We start from the raw sequence: 18,420 nt of genomic DNA on the forward strand, positions 1-18,420 counted from the left end.
GGCCCGGCTCCGAGGGTCGGAAGGCGCAGCTGCAGTCCAGGAGGAGGACAAAGTGCCCGGCCCCGGCCGAGAGCCCCCACAGCCCGGACAGGGCGCGGCTCTGGGACACTCCTAGCCTAGGAGGGCTGGGGGGAGGGGGAGTGGGGGAGAAGGTGGGAAGGAGGAGGAGGAGGCCAGGATTGGGGGAAGGAGGGCGAGGCTAATGCGCTGAACCGCAGTGGGACTGCCAAGGTCCCCTCTGGCTAGAGGGGAGGATTGGGGACAGGTGGGGGAAATGTGAGCCCGAAGCAACTGGGTTGAGGGGGCTGGGTGCCTGTGAATGAATGAACCAGAAGAGGGGAGAGGGCCAGGTGGACGCTGGATTAACCCCTCCTGTTCTCCCCTCCAGCCCTCTCGCCTAATCCTGACTGGGAAAGGAGATAAGGGCCATCCGACAGTTTGGTTTCCCACTCTGAGAGCTAGCCAGAAAGCTGAGCCCCTTGCGCAGGTGAAAGTGGGACTGAAATTGGAACCCAGAAAACCAGACCCTAAGTGGGGAGGTGGGGAGCGGGAGGGGGTCTGGTAGGGGAGGAGAATCTACCAATCACACTCCTGTATCCATTATTCCTGGGCCTCAGTGTCCCCAGCTGTAAAACAGGTGTGCTGGGCTGTCCTGTCCTCCTCTAGATTCTCCAGTTCCAAGTTAAATATAACTGATTAAAGAGATGTGATCAACGTAAAGAGAAGGAAGCCTATGGTTCCTTGTGGTTCTAGAGGAAAGACTGTGATCTCCTGGAGGGTAGAGTGTGGTAATACATATTTCCCTCCAGCTCCAGCACTGGTCTTTGCACAAAACCGGCATTTACTAAATGACCTGAATAAATGTCTTAATGTCATTCCTTGGAGTCAGAAGACCTGCTAGTCTGGGATCTACCCAGGTTTGGAATGATCTAACACTGCAAAATGGGGATAATGATAACCCGTGCCCTGGCTCCCTTAGAGGAATGAGGTGAGGATCAACTGAGATTGATGCACATATGCAAAACATTATTCTTATTTTTAGGCTGGGTCAAAACCACTCCACCCCTTTTCCCCTGGGTTGGGATCCTACTGGGGAGAGAGAAGATATGTCTTTTCCAGGCAGTTGCTGGAGTCGATCCATTCTAAAGCCAGAAATGTACAACGGGCAAGGACCCCAATCTGTAGCTATAAGTGAAGGGTGAAGCTACAGAGAGACCTCCCCCAGGTCCCACTTTTTCTCCCTCTCTACCCCATTCCACTCAGATTCCAAGGATTCCCTTTCCCACTCCAAGAAAAGGATTGTTGGAGTGGGTGAGGGAGAGTAGATACCTGAGTCCAGAACAGAGTTCACTCTGTCCTCTCTCAAGAGAGGGAGAGAAGAAAAGAAAATCTCTCAGAAGTAGTTAAGGGAGAGAAGGGACTGTAAGATCCCTGCCCTGAATCTGAGGAATGTGAAGATAGATTCCTAGAGGGGCCCAGCTGTCTCTTTGGTGACAGGAATGTGGCCAGCCAAGAACAGGAAGCTCAGGGCCTGCAGGAATGCAGTCTCCTCAGGCACAGGCTTTGTGTGTGCCTCAGACCTGCCCAACCCCTTCCATCACTCCTCCAGAAGTGGAAAAAAGACCAGATTCCCCTACCATCAGTACAACCATGGCTCCTTAGCAAGCCAAGGAAAAAGAGGAGACACCTTCTTTGGGACCCTTAGGAGTCGGCTTGGTTGGCCTTACCCCTTAATTCCTTTCCATCTCCCAAACCCCAGCCCTTACTTACCTTTTAGACCTAGGAATGGTTCCCAGCAAGGCCCAAAGCAGAAACTTCAAGGCACACCCATACTTCTTTGCTTTTTAAACCCCCTGAACATTCCAGGGATGTACCTAGATCTCCCCATACCTTGTTTCACCTCTTATCTAGCCATCCTTCAATAAACCAGCATCTAATCTTGCTCCAGCTCTGAGAACAGTAACAAAATCCACACTTCTTTGCTGATGGAAAGGGCATGGTGGTTGACTGTCTTGTGGCTCCATTCACAAGTCACTTGAATCCCTAGTCTAAGACTCCCTTACATAGCCACTGATCTAGAATGCAGTCTCCTTGAGGGGAAGCCAGGTGTCAAAGTGGATAGAGGGCCTGGCCTGGAGTCAGAAAGGCTCATCTTCCTGAGATCAAATCCAGCCTCAGACGCTAATTGGGCAAGTCATTTAACCCTGTTTGCCTAGGTTTCCTTAGCTGTAAAATGAACTGGAGAAGGAAATGGCAAACCACTCCATCATCTTTGCCAAGAAAACCCCAAATGGGGTCAAGAAGAGTCAGACATGACTGAAATGACTCAACAGCAACCAGCACAGTGCCTGGCACACAGTAGGCATTTAAATGCTTTCTCATTCATCTCTTGAGAAGCAATGTGGTATGGTGGAAAGAATGCTTGACTGGCTTTGCCACTAACATTTAACCCCTCTGAGCCTCAGTTTCCTCATCTGTAAAATGAGCTGGAGAAGGAAATGGCAAACCACTACAGTATCTTTGCCAAGAAACCCCCAAATAGGGTCACGGAGAGCTGGACCCTACTGGACACTTGCAACAAAGTATAATGCAAAAGTAGGATGTGGTCAAGTTATGAAGGGCCTTAGATGCCAGGTGATGTTCTATCTGATCCTGCAGGTAATAGGGAGCCCCTGGAGTTTATTGAACAGGGAGGTGACATGGTCAGACCTGTGCTATAGGAAGATCAGTTTGACAGCTGAATGGACTGGAGTAGGGAGAGACCTGTGGCAGGCAGACCCACCAGCAGGCTATTGCAATAGTCCAGGTGTGAGGTGAGGAGATCCTGCACCGGAGTGGGGTCAGTGTTGGAGAAGAGAAAGTGGTATATGTGAGAGAGCTGAGGCAAACAGCATTAAGTGACTTGCCCAAGGTCACACAGCTGTCTGAGGTGGGATTTGAACTCAGGAAGATAAGACTCCAGGCCCAGCCCTCTGTGCATCACAGTGCCACCTAGCTGCCCTAAGGATTTATGATACAGCAGCAAAGGTCTTGCTGTTCCTCCTGAAGAATACTGTTTCCCTACTCCCAACTTCCAGTGGCTGCTCCCATCCTTGGAATGCTCTTCCTCATCACCTCCACCTCCTAGCTTCCTTGACTTCCTTCACAACTCACCTTAAATCTCACCTTCCACAAGAGACCTTTCCCAATGCCTCTCACTGCTAGTGCCTTCCCTCTGAGATTACCTGCTCTTTACGCTGTATACATCTTGTCTGTACATTATTTGCATGTTGACTCCCTCATTAGAACATAAGCTCCTTGTGGGCAGAGACCATGGTTTTGCGTTTCTTTGTATTCTCATCATTTAGACAGTGCCTAGTGCATTTTTTGCTATTGTTGATCTGCCGTTTTCAGTGCTGTCTGAAAACCCATTGGGGGTTTTCTTGGCAAAGATATTGGAGTGGTTTCTCATTTCCTTAGGACTTAATAAATGCTTGTTGACATGTGAAGATATGTATGTACTACTACTATGACAACTCAGAAACAGTGTAGTCTACGTAATGACTTTTGGAAAGGGCTAGGAGGTATCCAAATGAGACTTTAGCTGAGACTTGAAGGAAACCAGAGAAGCCAGGAGGCCAGGATGAGGAGGGACAGAGTTCCAGGCAAGGGAGACAGCCTGGGAAGATGTCTGGAGTAGAAAATACAGCGTCATGCCCTTGGTCCCAAGTGAGATTTGAAACTAGATCCTCCAGCTCCAGAGGAGGGTGCTTGAGATTATAAATACATACATACATTATACATATATATATATATAGATAGATAGATGAAAGATTATATACATACATGGATGGATGGATAGATATAATCACAAACACATATAGGAGAGGCAGTATTGTGTAATGGAAAGCTCCTGGATTTAGGAAGTTCTGGGGTTCAAGTCGCACTCCTATGATACGTGTTGGCTGTGTGACCCTGAGCAAATCACTCACTCTGAGTGTATATCCACTTTGGAGTTGATTGTGTGACATGGGAGACACTAGCACAGGACATTCAGCATGGCATGCCCTCACCAGAGAAGGTGCTGTGCTCCATGAACAAAACACAATTGAAGCAGCTCAAAGGAAATGCAGGATGCACAGATTTGGAGTATCCACCCCAAATGTTCATGCGGATTATTTGTGCCCAACCTGTGGTAGAGAATGCTGAGTTTGAATTGCCCTTATCAGCCACAGTTGGACACATTGACTATTATCTTAAGCATGGGTGTCATTTTGGTCCTCTTTGAGAACAAAGGACAACAACCATCTCTCCCCCCCCCCCCTCTCTCTCTCTCTCCCCCACCCCCCCCTTTCTATATATATATATCTTGTTCAGTCGTTTTTCAGTTGTGTCCGACTCTTCATGACCCCTTTTGAGTTTTCTTGGCCAAGATGCAGGAGTGATTTGACATTTCGTTCTCTAGAATAACAAACATTTTTTAAAAGATTTATTAAAATATGTGCCACGACTGGGTAAAAAAGACAAAAATGAAAACGTTCTTGCTCTCAAGGAACTTAAATTCATCTGGGGAAACAGCCTATACAGAGGTGGGGTGTCCCAAAAGTCTTGGTGTAGTATTATTAAGCTATCAAAACTTGAGACTTTTAGGACACCCTGTGTAAGTACCAACAAAATGTACACAAGGTAAGCATAAGGTAATTGCAGGAGACAGGCCCTAGCAGCTAGGGGGAATCGGGGAAATCATCATGTAAGAGGGTGGTGCTGGAGCTGAATTTGGAAGGAAGAGTCCTAAGAGATGGAAAGGAGGAAGGAGTACATTTCAGGAATGGAGGACACAGCCTATGTAAAGATGGAGGCAAGAAGTGGAATGTTCCTTTGAGACTCCAGGAAGTGCCCTAGCGCTTTGGGTGCTCCACTGGAACTACCCAATACAGATCTTATGGGAGAACACAGATGGGAACTGCACAGGAGGGAGAGGTACAGGTGAGTGGCAATCTATATCACTAGAAGGAATGTCTACATTAATGAGATCACAAGTCATCTGGATAGAATATGTATTTTATATCGTTCTCAGTTTCGTTGTCTTTTCTCCTCAAAAAGATGGTAAGCTCCATGAGGAAAGTCTTCTTCTGTATTGCCTAAAAGGCATAGACCCAGGGTAATCACTAAATGCTTAGTGAACTGGAATTAGGCCTCTCACCACAGGAACATCAGTCATGAACTGATAGCATATGTCCAGTCTTTTTAAGAGAAAATTGGAAGAGAGCCTCCTTTTTCAGGAAAAGGATAATATGTTCAGTCTCATTCATTGAAATCATTGTTTCATCAGCCTGGTGGCCACACTGGTTCACCATCTGGCCTCTATCCTTAGATGCATTTAAAAAAAACCCACAACACCTTAATGCTTTTGGAGTCTCTTGAAGATATTACTAAAATGCTCTTTTGGCTCGTCTAATTTTAATTGAAAGGGTAGGCTGACCTTAGAGTCAGGAAGATGAGTTGAAGTCTTGGCATTGGTATCTACTAGCTAGCTAGAAATTCAGGCATCTGGGGCAGCTAGGTGGCACTGGCCCTGGAGTCAGGAGGACCTGAGTTCAAATGTGGCCTCAGACACTTGACATACCTGCTAGCTGTGTGACCTCGGGCAAGTCACTTAACCCCAATTGCCCTGCCTTCCCCCCCTCAAAAAAAATTATTAGAAATTCAGACATCAAAAAGTAGGCCTGAGTGATTTTTTTCTAATCAGGGAGGTGGGGAGGAGGGGGAAGGAATGGAAGATACATGAAATCCCACTCTAAGACCAGCTCTGGTTGATTGTATTTACAGTATATGTAGAGATGGGGGTGGAGGGTGGGGAGATAGTCCTTAAGGGATCATCACTGATCTGGCCTTCTGATCTCAGCTTCATTGAGGAGGTTAAGGGTTGACTCTGCTTTCTCTGAAGGCAGGCTAGACTCCATAGCTGCTTTGGTAAGGACAAGAGGAGTAGTGGGGGTGGGGTGAAAATTACAGATGAGCCTGAAGCCTGCCTGCCCAACCAGGAGTCAGCCTAGCAGGCCTTCTCCCTCCCTCCATACCTTCCCCACCCCATAAAGGTAGCCATGCCGCCTCCCCATCCCCTTCATCTCTCACTGAAACCCCTGTCCCTCCCCTGTGCCCTCCAAAAGCATGGTTTATGTTCCTGAAATGGCACTTTAAGTAACTAATTATAAAGTGTAACAAGCCCTTCTCTTCCCCCCTCTCCCCCACACATACACTTTTTTCTTTACCTCCTAAAACTATCGCTGTGCCTGCCTGCTTTATTATTTCTACTTGTGGTAAAGAGCAAAGTACGTTGTTAAATTTTACTTTCTTTAACAGAGGTATTACTGTGATGTTTGAATTTGTCAAAAAAAATTTTTAATTTGTCAAAAAAACTTTCTCTAACTGAATAACTGAGTGATAGATGTCTTTATTTCTCCTTCTACCACCAGCATGTTGAATGTAATTGTGTTATGATCCTTCCGGCATGACTCGGCTTTAAAATGCTACCTGTCTCAATTTCTGGAGCAAGCCTTGGATTAGCAGCTGCTTTGACTTGTGGGTAAAATGTTGGGCTTGAATTTAGGATGATCTGGGTTCAAATTCCACCTCCAACACCTGGACTGCTAGAGACTTATTGGTAGAAAGAGCTCCTGAACAGAACCTTTTTTCACATAGGCTAAAACAACTTATTTTTTTAAAATCATCCATCATTCACCCTATTCAGAAACTTGACTTGCACATTCCATCATAGTGGACCTATGTTCAAATACTTGAAGTATCCTCCCCTCTTTTTTTGAGGCAATCAGGGTTAAGTGACTTACCGAGGGTCACACAGCTAGTAAGTGTCTGAGGCCGCATTTGAACTCAGGTCTTCCTGATTCCAGGGCCAGTGATCTGTCCGCTATACCACCTAGCTGCTTCATACGTATAAAATGGAAATAATTAAACCTTTCCTGCCTAAAGTCAGAAAGACAATTTGGATGATCATTTGAGGTGTGGAGAGGGCCCGCTTTAGTGGAAAGAACACTGGAGGACCTGGGTTCTAATCCCACATCTACCTTTGTTTCTATGTCAGGTCTTTGGGAGCTGGAGACATGTAGAGAAAGCCAGTTTCTCAATGTGTCTATTTTCTAGCTTGTGTCCCAAGAGAATTTACAGAAAAAATTTGGCCTTGAGCAAGATCTCAGTCACTCTTTTGGTTGGACTTGAGATCTTATTTCTTTCCCAACCAAAGAGCTCGGTCATTCTTGTATTTTTCCTGGTATATCCTAATAGCTTCTCCAATTTCTGCTTGCCGTGTAGCTGGAATAAATGGGTTTACTCCCTAGTGATTCCAGGACCAGTGCTTTATCCGCTGTGCTGACCATGGTAGGAAGGATTGATATCGATGTAGGCTTAAAGGCTAACTCCGAAAGATTTGTTGTTTTCATTTTTTAATAAATCCCTGCAAGTGCATTCTGTTGGGATTTGTCTCCTTTTCCTAAATTCGGAAGGCAGAAAAAAAAATTTCCGGTTTGAGGTTACTGGTTCGGATCTGGATAACCATGGTGATTATTTTCTGACTGCAGCATATTTCTACAGATTCATAATGAAGTCATTACTCTCCAGAAGCCATGGGAACCCTTTGCTTTGAATTAGAGACCTCAGGTTTTGTAGAGATGTAAGGCCAGCTTATCAGCAGAATCGCCCTTATTCTCTCCACTGGCGACCCATCCCCTCCCCAACCCCCAGACTTGTTCTGCTTGGCCTCAGGGGAGGCAGGATTAGGAGCAATTGGTGCAGTTTGGAGGGGAAATCTACGGGAAAGCTTCCTAACAATTAAAACTATCCAGAAAGTAAGCAAGCCTGCCTCAGGTGGCAATTAGTCCTACAAAACCAAAAGACTTTAATCTGAGATGGCAAGTCCTGCCCAAGTATGGGATGGACTCTTCAATCAGTCAGTCAGTCAGCATTTATTAAGCACCTATTATGTGCCAGGCAGTAGATATTTTTGGTGACCCATTCCCACGGTGAGGGCCCCAAATCATGAATGGTATGCAGTGCCATATGTGGGGGAGAGGTCCTGGGTACATTTCCAAGAGTTTCTTCCTTGCGTACAATTTAAAGGTAGGAGTCATCTAAGGATAAGAGTTTACCAATGCATCACATGCCACCACTGCAGGATTTGAGGTATAGCCCAGTTGTGAAGGGCTGGAGCTGGATGGAAAATCTATTCATACATTTTTACTTAAGGACAGAGTCATGTACATTTCTACCTAATAAAATAATAATAGAACCTAAATTTGAGCCTTACTTAGCAAAGCCAGGTTTCAAAACCCATGTCTTCCCAGAGCAACTGGATTCTGTCTCCTCTTTGGCTTCAGGGCTTTCCTGCTGCTTTGTAAAGAGGAAGACTACTCAAGCTGGCTGGTAGAGTGTAAACTCCCGATAAAGGCCTCATCTCTAAAATATACAGGGAACTGAGCCAGATTTATAGGAATACAAGTCATTCCCCAATTGAGAAATGGTCAAAGGATATTAAGAAATTAAAGCTATCTATAGGCATATGAAAAAATGCTGTCAATTGCTACTGATTACAGAAATGCAAATCAAAACAACTCTTAGGTACCACATCTCTCCTGTCAGATTGGCTAAAATGACAAAACAGGAAAATGATAAATGCTGGAGAGGATGTGGGAAAATTGGAACATTGCTACATTGTTGGTGGAGTTGTGAAGTGATCCAGCCATTCAGGAGAGCAATTAGGAACTATGCCCAAAGGGCTATAAAAATGTTCATACCCTTTGACCCAGCAATACCACTTCTAGGGTTGTATACCAAAGAGATCACACAAATGGGAAAAGGACTTGTAGGTACAAAAAATATTTATAGCAGCTCTTTTTGTAGTAGCAAAGAATTGGAAATCAAGGGGATGCCCATCAATTGGGGAATGGCTGAACAAGTTGTGATATATGAATTGTCAATCCTTTCAGATTATTTGAACCCCAATAATATCCAAAGCATTCAAACTGCTTTTGCTCTATGCTAAAAATCCCCTTTTCTGTGTCAGCAACTTCAAAGACCAGTTATGATTGACAAGGCTATCTTTTCTGCTGGTGACGGAATGTCTGCAGCCAGAACAGTGGGCTAGAGACATTTTGCATCTTGTGACAATAATCCCAATTGCCTCATTTACCTAAGAACTTCCTTTCTTTGATATGGAGATCATAAACTGCAGCTGAGATTCCTTACTTAAACCTTGACTTTCTTGTTCTAGTCAATCCAAAATTCACTTCTGATTCCATGATCATATTCTGCTAGCTTTAAGGGAATAAAACTATACGAATTTTTTCACCTAACCTGTTGTCTCTTTTAACCAAACTTCTCTAGATCGACAGAATGTAATAGAATACTATTGTGCTATAAGAAATGGGGAAGATACGGACTTCATAGTAACCTGGAAAAACTTACGCGATATAATATAGAGATAGCTACATCCAGAGAAAGAACTGTGGAGTCTGAATGCAGATTGAGGCAAACCGTTTGCTCTCCTTTTTTTTCTTTTGTTTTTTTTTGTTTTGTTTTGTTTTGTTTCTTCCTTCTCATGATTCATTCCATTGGTCATAATTCTTCTTTACAACTTGACTGTTGTGTAAATAAGTTCAATGCGGTTATATGTACAAGATATATCAGATTTCATGCAGTCTTGGGGAAGGAGCGGGGAGAGGGGGAAGAAAATCTGGAACTCAAAATGACGCGGAACTGAGTGTTGTAAACTAAAAATAAAAAATCTTAATTAAAAAAAAAAAGAATGTAAGCTCCCTAAAGGGAAGGGCTAATTCATTTCTGTCTTTGACGCTCCAGTCTCTGTGACCTTCCAGTCTCTGTGAGCCCATTTGGGGTTTTCTTGACAAAGTTACTGGAGTGATTTGTCATTTCCTTCTCCAGCTAATTTACAGATGAGGAAACTGAGGCAAACAGGGTTAAGTGACTTGCCTAGGATCACACAGCTAGTGAGTGTCTGAGGCCAAATTTGAACTAATGAAGAGGAGTCTTCCTGATTGCAAGCCCAGTGCTCTATCCACTGTACCACCTAGCTGCCCCCATAGAGGAGGGGGAAGGGAATAAGGGGAAGAGGATAATTATCTAATTATCATTAAATAATGATTATAATATTTAATAATATTAATTTAATATTTATTTATTTTTAAATTATTGATTTAATATCAATAATATTAGTATTTAATAATAAATAATGAATGAATGAAAACGCATTTGCTAAGCACTTGTTAGGTGGCATGGACTGGGATAAGCTAATGTTGTTTTTAGCTTTACAATTCTATGAGAAGGTCTTCAGGGGAAGGGCAAAGGAGAAAGAAAATACCAAGGAGTGACTGTGTTGGCAACCAAAAATGGGCTCCTTAGCACTTAGTCAACAAGTGCCCTTGACTAGTTTGGCTTTTTCCCCTGAACTGAATGCTGTTTGTATGTTGGACTGGAGTAAGCTTGTCGGCCCCTTCACCTTGCTTCCCTTGCTTAAGCTGATGGAAAGAACCTGTGCTTTCCCGGTCAACCCCTTCACCTTGCTTAAGCAGATTGAAAGAACCTGTGCTTTCCCCGGCGTACCTTACACCCCCGCAGAAGCTGGATGGTTAAAAGCAGCTCCCGTTGGAGCCAGAGGCTGCCACAGCCACAGCTATAGCCACAGCTATAGCTATAGCCACAGCCACAGCCGAAGCAGGAGCTGCCAGTAGCAGAGCTGACCTATGGGAGGAAGCTGAACAAAGACTTCAGGCCAGTGGGTAATCTTTTTACCATAGAGGGGGAAGTATGATTTTGCTTTATGCAATCATGCTTCTCTGTAGCCTCCTGGTTACTCTTTCAAGGCGTACTTATTGGGCCTGGAAGCTTTTGATCAATATATCAAAATGGGGTTGCTGGTTCATGGGTTGGTTACTGTGGAGCCTAAATATATGTTTTGATTCTTCTGCCTTCTACTTTGAGAGTTTCTTATATCCGGCGGTTCCGAACCTTTCAGACATGTTTATGATCCTCTTTGAGATTATAAACTCTGCCCTCCTAATACATTTGGCGACGAGGATGGGATCGCTAGGTATAAGATCTCTATTTAGAAGCAGAACAATTTCAGAGGAAGAGATGAATATCCCAGGATGGGAGGATCCATTTTATTCCTCCCTAGCAAAAGAATTGGCTAAAAAAGCTGGACCCTGTGAAAACTGGGAACCAAGGCTACGGAGAGGAGATCCTAGGGATTTGGAAAAGTGTTTACAAGAAGTTGGGATTCAGTCAGGGGCATCACTATCTAGGCAAAGCTGGATAGTGTTATCAGCCTACCGGCTAGTATACGAAAGATTGAGATTAAGTGAAAGACATGGGGGCACTCCTACCCCACAGCAAGAAGGGGAATCTCAGATAGCAGGAGACCAAACTGACTCAAATGAGAACTTTTCTATTAATGTGGCTAAGAGCAACAGGAGACCAAAAAAGCCCAGAGTGCATTTCAACCCAGCCCAGAAAGAGCCTGACTGCCTGCTTCGTCCTAGCCATGGTGGCAGAGGAAGTGAGTGGGGGGAAAATGAGACAACATTAGGGGCTGAGGCACAAAACACTACTGGGGTTCAGGATGTCCCTCACACAGAGAATAGGAGATGGTTAAATGATCAGACAAGGGCTCGACCCATACAAAGGAGGAAGACAGAAACCCGAGGTGAAGATTCAGTTACAAGGGAAATTCAGGAAGATTTCTCACCGCAAGAGGTCACAGATATTTTGAGTAGATTCAGCCAAAGAATAGGAGAACCATTGATATCTTGGATGGTAAGACTCAGTGATCAAGGGGCCAGTGGAATATCAGTAGATAGGACAGACTGCATGAGATTCATAGGTATCAGCCATGATCCTCTAGTTCAACAAGCTTTTAGGGAACATCATCAGCAAGGAGATGGTGATAGCAGGACTACTCTGTTGGCATTAGCCGCTGTGGGATGCAATAAGAGATATGCTACTGATTCTATGTGGCCCACTGAGCACAGACCCTGGTATTCACTTAGAGATTGTATCATGAGACTAAAGGAGGAGGTGATGAAGACTGCCATTATGATAGGAACCGCAGACAAATATTACAATGATCCAATGGGACTGCCTCATAGGAATTTAATAATTAGGACAGCTCCCCCTGCTTATAAACAACTAATTTTGAATTTATTACTTGGAGAAGTAGGGAGCCGTCTTACAACAGTGATAAATAAGATTTTACAGTTACATGACTTAGGTGACTGGGGAAAGGATAGATCTCCTCGAGAGACAAGGGTGAATAACCAGCAAACTTGGCGCCAAAGGAGAGTAACAAGGAAAGAAATGTTTACTGCTCTATTGAGAGCAGGGGTAGGTTTTGAAATGATAGATGGCATTCCAACCAATGAATTATACAGAATGTACAGAGATAAAGGACTTGATAACAGGAGAAATAGGGAAATAAGAACTGCTCCTGCAAGCCCACAAGCCACTCAGAGTGAAGGTGACCTTGTGTGATTAACGGATGAAAACTTGTACATTTGGGGAAAGGCTGGGAGGACAATCCTAGTCTCTACCTAGGATGGGATCCTCTTAGTTTAATTTTCCCATTGTGTTTCCTTGTACATCTGGGGAAAGGCTGAGAGGACAATCTTAGTCTCTATCTAGGGTGGGATCCTCTTGGCTTCCTCATTATGTTCCTTTTGAAAAGAAACATTTCCCACCTGAGTTTGGCTTCTGATATTGGATGATTTTATCTGAAGGATAATAGCCCATACTTGCCTACTCTTTTTGTTCTTTGTTTTGGTTAATTTTGTTGCTAGTTCTGTCTCCTTTAGGCTTAAGTACCCTGCACTTTCCAGTGACTGCCTAAGCATGTAGTGTTCTTGGAATTCCTGCCAGCTTGCTGAAAGAACTGACCTCTGGAATGGGACTTTTTGGGGGCAGGGCCATCTCTACATCCAATTTCAGCAAGAAGAAGCTATAGAAAATGAGACCTTCACCCCTTACCCCAAGATCTCGAGCCCCAATCGTTCAAGGGGGGTGGGAATGATGATAGTGTTCTATGTTTACTTATTTTGTGTTATCCTTGCTGTGTTGTTTTATTGTTATGATATTATTGATCCTATGTAATGGATACAAGGATCTAGGGGTGGACATTTGAATTATTAATAATTATTTTTGGGATGATTGATTGAAGAGATTATCTTGCTGGGACCTAGGGGTGGATCACATTTGAATCATAAACCAATATTTAGGAATGTCACCAAATGATATGTTTTGCTTTATAATGAATGATATGTTTTAGTTTCCTTTGTAATTGGATCACGATGTATGTTCTAGGATACATGGCTGATTAGATTATGTATCCTATAACAAGGGGTGGAGAAATGTGCTGGCAACCAAAAATGGGCTCCTTAGCACTTAGTCAACAAGTGCCCTTGACTAGTTTGGCTTTTTCCCCTGAACTGAATGCTGTTTGTATGTTGGACTGGAGTAAGCTTGTCGGCCCCTTCACCTTGCTTCCCTTGCTTAAGCTGATGGAAAGAACCTGTGCTTTCCCGGTCAACCCCTTCACCTTGCTTAAGCAGATTGAAAGAACCTGTGCTTTCCCCGGCGTACCTTACACCCCCGCAGAAGCTGGATGGTTAAAAGCAGCTCCCGTTGGAGCCAGAGGCTGCCACAGCCACAGCTATAGCCACAGCTATAGCTATAGCCACAGCCACAGCCGAAGCAGGAGCTGCCAGTAGCAGAGCTGACCTATGGGAGGAAGCTGAACAAAGACTTCAGGCCAGTGGGTAATCTTTTTACCATAGAGGGGGAAGTATGATTTTGCTTTATGCAATCATGCTTCTCTGTAGCCTCCTGGTTACTCTTTCAAGGCGTACTTATTGGGCCTGGAAGCTTTTGATCAATATATCAAAATGGGGTTGCTGGTTCATGGGTTGGTTACTGTGGAGCCTAAATATATGTTTTGATTCTTCTGCCTTCTACTTTGAGAGTTTCTTATATCCGGCGGTTCCGAACCTTTCAGACATGTTTATGATCCTCTTTGAGATTATAAACTCTGCCCTCCTAATACAGTGACTTGAGCATGGGTCTCAAAGTCAAGAACCTGGGTTCAAATCCTAGCTCTGCCACTTAATATCTGTGCCACCATGGACATGACATTCCTCTCCTCCTGCCTTAGTTTCTTCATTTGAAAACGGGAGGGCTAGGCTGAATGAGCACTGGGGTCTCTTAAGTTTAATGATGATCCCCTCCTCAACCTCAAGGTGAGTTCCTCAGGGCACCTTGCCAGTAATTCTCCTTTCGAAGGACCTTACTTTTCCTTGTATCACAACTCTTGCCGTATGTGTCTTTGCCCTGTATGAATCTATAAGCGTCTTTGAGGACAGTCTTTGTTCTCTCTCCATGGTGCCTATCAAAGCAGGCTCGTAGGGCCTGGGTTCCCAGATCTCTGCTACTCACCTCTGGACCTTAGGATCCTCACCGGTGACGATCACCACCTACCTCTAAACCAATAATTATGATAAACCAAGACTGGATGATGTGAGGCTTTAAATACCAGAATGAGGCATCAGGACTTTATTCTGTAGCCAATGAGAAGGCAGAGACCTTCTGTCCAGGACTTCTGTCCCTCTTTTTATCAAAAGAAGCTGTGCAAATGCGGAAAAATCATTTAACCTTCCTAAGGCCATCCGTCAAATGAGAATGATAGTACCTACCTCCAGACGATATTGTAGGGAAAGTATTTTGTGACCTGTGAAGCAATATAAGGATAAGTATAAAAGCATTAGCTGTTATTCTCATGCCCTCGTCCATTGATTAAAAGGTCTTTTTTTCCTCCTTCCCCATCTCTCCCACCATATACTAATTTGCCACCAGGTGGCAGCAGGTAGGTACTTCTGAAACCTCAAGGTCAGATTCGAGCTGGAAGAGGTGTCAGGTCCTAGCCTAGACCAACCCCTTAATTCTACAGGTGACAAAACTGAAGTCTGGGAAAGTCATGTAACTTGCCCCAAGATCACAGAGGTAAGAAGTACCAGAAGTCAGATTTGCACCAGGTTACAAATTCAAATTCAACCAGTGAAACCACCATACTTTAGATAAAGGTAAAACCCAAGTCATGAGCATCCACTTCAACGAAGAACAAGAGAATTCCCCATGAAAAGAACAGACATCAATACCAAGGGTCCTCCACACAGGCAACCCCAGCAAAGCCCACAACACCATCACCCTGGACTCCAGCCGAAAAGGGGTCAAAGGCCCTGCTAGCCTTAGCTGAAGCCCTCCGGGTCTTGGTCCCAGAGCCATAATCAGGAGCGACATAATCAGGGACAACAGCAGTTGGACGGGAGGAGGTTGAGCCCAGTAGACAACCTAAATCCATGAGGTAGCCATCAACCCCTGACCCCTACAAGCAGATAGGGAGGAAGAAGATAGGGCTAGGGCCTTATACAGAGGCCTGATGATGATGGGACCTTAGGAAGGAAAGGGGGAGGTGTAATCCTGGAAGGAGAACCATGCCCTTCCAGAAAAGAAGTGCTTCTCCCATCCTTAAGTCATTCCCCATGCCAGTTACTTCTCTGCCTGGTGCTACCATCTCTGCAACATCAATCACCTGGAAGGCTGGTGCCGTGAATCTGTGGGCAGCTGATATCATGGGAGTGGGGCAGCCTGCTGCATCCAGACCTACCTGCTCCCAAGCCCCAGGTGCTGTTTTAGGGTCAGAGTGAGACCTCGAAATTCCACTCAGCAACGTTTGATTCCAGAGAGTGGCCCCGTATTCAAGACGTAGGTGCAAGCATAGGAAAAGAACACTGGAATCTGGATCTGACTCCCGTCCTTCCTTAATCTCTGTATGCCTTGGGCAAATTATTTAATCTCTCTGGACCTCAATTTCCTCCAAAAAATGGAAAATGACTAATACTGGGAGGGGCAACAGCAAAACAGGCACATGGAAGCACTATTGGTAGGGCTGGGAACTGGTCCAGCCATTCTGGAAACCAATGTGGAACTATGCCCCAAGTTACTAAACCACATACCATTTGACTCAGCTATACCATTGCTAGACCGACAGCCCAAAAAGATGAAAGATGTACAAAACGTTGTGTACAAAATACATAAGTACAAAAATACGTACTTTATATAAAATATGTATATAAAAATGTATATATAATATGTACATGAATATGTATATAAAATATGTACTGTATATATTTATAGCAGCTTTTTTTTAGATGGCAAAGCTTTAGAAGCTTTATGGTTGTCCATATATTGGGGAATGGCTACATTAAATTATGTGAATGGAAGAGAATACAGTTGCTCTATAAAATGATGAAAGGGACTGTTATAGAGAAAGCTGGGAAGACTTGTATAAACTGATACAGAATGAAGCAAGCAAAACCGAAAGAATGATTTGTTCTGTGACAACAACGTAAAAACGAACAATTTTGAAAGTCTTGAGGACTCTGATCAAGGAAATAACCAAACAAGATTCCAGAGGACCAACGATGAAGAATGCTACCCCCACTCCTAACAGAGCTGACGGGCTAAATATGTAGGAGAGACACATTTTTGGACATAGCCAAATGGCACTGTTTTGCTTGTCTATGCATATTTGTTGCAAGGATGTTGTTTTTCATTCTTTTTTGGTGGGAGAGGTGGAAGAAAGAAAATATAGAGGCTTGTTAATTGAAAAAAAAAATTAATTAAGAAAAGTTCCTTCTTTGAAAAAAATGAGTGGGTTGCACCAAAGTATTTAAGGTCTAGGTCTCTTTCAGCTCTAAATTAATGATCATGTGTATCATCCATCTAGATTATAATATCTTTGAGTCAATAAATAGCGAATGGGCCAAAGAAGCTATTATTAACCATAATGGAAACATAAATCAGACCAGTCCTGGCCCCAAATCTGGGCCAACCTGAGTTATTTTTAGCTTGAATATTGGGGCTGGGGCTACGCTCTGAAAAGGGGCCTATCCTGCTACCTGAAGACCCAAGGTGGGCCTCGTTTTCAAGGTTTTTCGTTCCAGCCTATCACCGGGCTTGGGCCAGGGCCAGAGTGGTTACCTGGCATGGGTACTTTGGTCACCACAGCAAAGGAATGAGAATGATGCCTCATGGATTAGATCTGAGTCTGGCCCAGTTAGTCTACACAATTCCAAGCAAATGGCTCATGCCAGAGTCCAGAAGTTCTGCTCAGACTGGTTTTACCACAGCTCTATCTCTGTAAAGAGATAGAATGCGGAGTTATTTTATTTTATTTACTGCAACTCTGTTTGCATTTCCTGTAGTTCATATAGTTTCTAATCAATTTTATTGAATTCATAAACGCACACACAAACTCTCTCTCTCTCACACACACACACATACACACACACACACACACACACACACACACACACACACACACACACGGTAGCTGGGCATAGTTGGCTTTAGAATCCTAAAGACTCCTACCTGTGATAAGTACTAACTGCATAACTCTAAGCCATTTAACTTCTTCCTGGGTGGGCAATGCTCTAAGACCATAAATTACAGGTAATTTTCTCAACTGCATTAGCGGAGAGAGTTTCCACACTGGGAACTCCCCACTCTGATGGAGTCATAGATCTGGACAAAAACTGTTTTAATCAGCTCTAAAGAAGACTGCCACACTGTTGTCTGTGTGAGCGTGTGTTGTGCGTGTGTTACATAGTTTCAGCTTATATATACTAAATATTTGTTGTGTATATAGGTATTATGTTAAAGCTTCTACATGTAGCATATATATGTTAGACTTGTAAATCAGTGGGCTAAGACTAGCGATCGCAGTTTATCTTTCACTTTTGGTTGTGTCAGTTGTATCCAATTCTCGTTGACCCCGTTTGGGGTTTTCTTGGCAAAGATACTGGAACGGTTTGCTGTTTCCTTCTCCAGCCCATTTTACAAATGAGAAACTGAGGCAAAGAGAGTTAAGTGACTTGCCCAGGGTCACACAACTAATTAATATCTGAAGCCAGATTTGAATTCATGAATAGGAGTCTTCCTGGTTCCAAGCCCAGTGCCACTCAGCTGCCCATTCACTTAGAAGCACTAAGTTACTAAAGTACGGATGAATGGATGGATAGAGAGACAGATAGATAATGTGCATGTATGCATACACACACACACACACACACACACACACACAGAGACAACAGTATGGCCAGTCTTCATTAAAGTTTACGAGATTGCAGTCAACACTTTATGCCAAACCGAGACCATATAAAATTCAGAGGCCGTATGACAGTGGCAGAAACACTTGATGTGGAGTCTGGAGACATGGTTCCAATTCCAGGTCCCCCGTTTACTAGTTTCCGTGGCTAAAGGCACCTCTGAGCCTCACCTCCATTTGTAAAATGAAGACAGTAAGTC

This window comes from Trichosurus vulpecula, chromosome 3 (assembly GCF_011100635.1).
Source record: "Trichosurus vulpecula isolate mTriVul1 chromosome 3, mTriVul1.pri, whole genome shotgun sequence".
In the NCBI taxonomy this organism is placed as follows: domain Eukaryota; kingdom Metazoa; phylum Chordata; class Mammalia; order Diprotodontia; family Phalangeridae; genus Trichosurus; species Trichosurus vulpecula.